The sequence below is a fragment of the Schistocerca serialis genome, chromosome 3 (assembly GCF_023864345.2).
Source record: "Schistocerca serialis cubense isolate TAMUIC-IGC-003099 chromosome 3, iqSchSeri2.2, whole genome shotgun sequence".
Classification (NCBI taxonomy): domain Eukaryota; kingdom Metazoa; phylum Arthropoda; class Insecta; order Orthoptera; family Acrididae; genus Schistocerca; species Schistocerca serialis.
In genome coordinates this window covers 844,831,048-844,834,756 of record NC_064640.1, presented here as the reverse complement: position 1 = coordinate 844,834,756, position 3,709 = coordinate 844,831,048, and the positions used below count along the sequence as shown (strand labels likewise).

General features: G+C 38.5%; 1 non-coding gene across 1 annotated transcript; it reads right to left on the bottom strand.

The window, feature by feature from the left end:
* Positions 1-3,163: 3,163 nt before the first annotated feature.
* Positions 3,164-3,238, bottom strand: Trnas-aga (transfer RNA serine (anticodon AGA)). Its single transcript has one exon. It is a non-coding gene; the product is annotated as a tRNA-Ser (tRNA).
* Positions 3,239-3,709: the final 471 nt, after the last annotated feature.

Below are 3,709 nucleotides of genomic sequence, written 5' to 3'. Positions count from 1 at the left end.
AATTACTTCTCCTTTTAGTTAGATTCATTCATAAGAGGATGTAAATTGCAATTTTTGTCTAACATTCACATGAATAGTTGTGCATGTTTTACATGTTTTATGTTATGTATATTTTGTGTGTCTATGTTATGACAGTGTCACTCGTACCATCATCAGTACTGGAGCTACTCGAGCTATCTGTGTTGGCCTGTCTTCATCTTCTGCACCTTCTGTATTGCTGAGTCTGTTTGTATTTGTCACATTCTGCTTTTGAGATGTTGTTGGCAATCTCGTTCAACTGTGCCCATGTATCTGGGTTCATCAGTGCATTGTAGAGTGCTGTCTTTGTTATGTGTTCTATGTGCTGTATCTAATGCATTTAAAAAGGAATTTCCCCTCATGTGTAATGATTGCTTTCTGAAAGCGACTTGTGTTTCAAGAGTGTGGAATAAGGCCCATGTCCACTCACAAAATGATCATACCTCAGCTGAGGTTGACATGATGCAGCGGTAACTGCTCCCCGATACTGGGGAAAAAGTAATAGGCTTGACAGCTCTCATCACTCTCGTCCCACTCTTTTTGCCAAGTGTTCACACGCCAATTTTTTAGTTGGTGCCTATCCTCTATGTGCTACCCAATGATCTGCAACTCTCTCTCAGGTCTACCCATCTTCAACCAGTATGTTGCAGCCCAATATCTGATGGTTATATTGATCCAGTATATTCCGAACATCACATACAGTGAATTGACTGATGTAGTGCTTAACTCCCCAGATAGTCTAAGTAACTCACTCCTTGGCCCATGCATAATAGTGATTCTGTTCATGATGAGAGGGAGTCTATGTGCCCATTTAGAAGCTGCAAAGTTCAATACTGACTCAAAAAGTGCACAGTTGTACATTCTTATGAGTGTGAGTTTTATGTCTGTATTGTTTATTTTAATTGCCAGGTGTCTTTGTAGTGCACCTTTAAGCATTTGTACACTGATTTTTGTGCTGCTATGGAATTATTTAACTATGCCTAAAAAGTCTACAGAACTAAATGGGATCTTTTGTAAATCTTCTAGAATCAATGAACAAAATTCACTGTTGCATGTGATACACTGGTGACCATTACTAGATTCACGTGGTATGGTCTAGCTGTATTTGTCTCATAGTGCTCAGTAGGGTCAGCACTCTTTCTTTCCTAAACTACAGATCACAGAGTACTTATTCGTTTTCTACCCATCTCTACTCATTGAAAGATGTTTCTGATAAATCTCTGAAAATTTAATCTCATGGTTCATTGCCTTGCCCCACATATTGGCTGTTATGCTGAATTTAGCTTTGTTTTTCTAGATGACTCAGCTCTTTAAAGAATGATTTTAGATTAGAAGAGGATTTCATCTCATCCATGTTGGAACAGTGGACACAGACACCTCACATTCATTTAATGACACTGTCATGTTAGTGATGCAAAGACATATCCTAATAAGCAACATTAAGTATTAAGTGTAATTTCATGTTGTTTAGATAAGAATGGCCTGTATAATTACGGCCTGTATGACTCAGATAAAGCAAAATCCATTCAGAGCTGGATGTGACTTTAATTTCATGTAAAGACTGGCAGCTAGTCGGAATACAGAGAAATGATCCTGCAAAAGTAAAAATAATCATATTTTATCATAATAGTGCCATTTCATAGCTGAAACAGTATAGGTAATGAAAGGATAAAGGTAACAAGTCTCCATACAGTTGAAGTGCCGAGTTGTCAATAGAGACAAGACAGAGAACTTTGCTAGCTTTCAGATGAATCCTTCTACAGAGCATATAGAATACATCTACATCTGCACAGCTTTTCCTTCTTTTCCCCCCAATCGTACACTTGATTAAGGAGTAGGATGTCAGAAAATTGAGAAAGATGGTGTCTGGAGTGATCTTTGAGATGTTGAAGGACAAGAGTTTCAGTTTGGAAGATAGGGCATAGATAATTAGGGTTGCACAGCAACAGTATCCTGTGAAAGGAGCAGAGAGTGCTATGGAGATTTGTTTCTCCCGTATTTGGTCAATGAGAGATAGGGATTGGTGGACTCAGAAGATTAATAGAAGAGAATTTTTATTGTCTGTTTGTGTATGTGTATTCTGTTAGCTCTGAAGAAGGATTCCTCTGAAAGCAGCAACATTCTTAGTCTCATTTCTGTGCCTGTTGATGACTGGACACCTCAACTACACACACTTTTTATTTATATCCCATTGACATATTTATAATGCTAACAGTATGAAGGGTATGAAGTTGAATTGTACTGTGGTTTGTTGGTGGAAGGTAGAGAAACAGTCTGCCTAGAAATAAGGCTCATTAGGAATCACTTTGTACAAACTGTCAGTATAGAAGAGCCTATTGTTTCTATTGCAAACCATAGTTTAGGACAAGGTACATTCTACACTCTCAGTGATTACGTATCTGATCTCTGCATAAAAGTGTTCTATATGTATGTATTGGCTATACCTTAATCTTTCTGTCAGTTGTTTTCCTAAAGGATTGTATTACTTGTCTTTTACTCAGATTCTCAATTAATAATAAACTTCTCTCTAAATTTACATTTACATGTGTACTCTGCAAAACCAAAGTGAAGTGCATAGTAGAGGGTATTTAGTACTGTAGCAAATGTTAGGGTTTCATCCTGTTGTGATGGGCTCAGAAAGAACAATAACTTGAATGTCTCTGTGTGTACCGTAATTAGACTCATCATGTCTTCATGGTCCCTGTGGGAATGACATGTAGGGGGCTCAGGAATATCTCTATTTTCTTCACTTAATAATAATTCTTGAAAGTTGGGATATAAGCTTTTGTGGAATAGTTGACATCTATCTGCATTCATTTGCCAGATCGAGTTTTTCAGCATTTCTGTGACACACTCCTACTCGCCAAACGAGCCTGTGCCCATTTGTGTTGACCTTTGAACACATTCAGTATACCCTGTTAGTCTATTTGGTATAGGTCCCACACACCTGAGCAATAGTTCAAGACTGAACACACACGTGTTTTGTAAGAAGTCTGTTTTATAGACTGACTGCCTTTGCACAGTATTTTGCCAAGGAAACAGTCTGCCATCTGGTTTTCCTGCAACTGAACCTATGTGATAACTCTGTTTCACATCCATACAAATTATCAGACCCAGGTGAAACTTCTTGGCAGATTAAAACTGTGTGCTGGACCGAGACTCGAACTCGGGACCTTTGCCTTTCTTGGGCAAGTGCTCTACCAACTGAGCTACCCAAGCATGACTCACGCCCCATTCTCACAGCTTTACTTCTGCCAGTACCTGGTCTCCTACCTTCCAAACTTTACAGAAGCTCTCCTGCGAACCTTGCAGTACTAGTACTCCTGAAAGAAAGGAGATTGCGGAGACGTGGCTTAGCCACAACCTAGGAGATGTTTCCAGAATGAGAGTTGATGGTTGATGGTGATTTCAATGTAGATTTTCTTGAAGACCCTCCCAATAAGAACTTATTTGAGGTAGTAACACTATCGTATAACTTAATTCCCACTGTAAAGTTCCCCACTATGGTAGCCAATTGCTCACAAACACCCATTGATAATATCTTTATTGAAAAGTCCAATGAACAAAATTATATTACAAAACCAATAGTCAATGGCCTCTCAGACCATAACATGCAGTTCCTTCTGTTAAATGTTAATACTGAACAGGATATAAAATCTGTTAAATCTGAGCTCAAGAGGGTAATCAATTA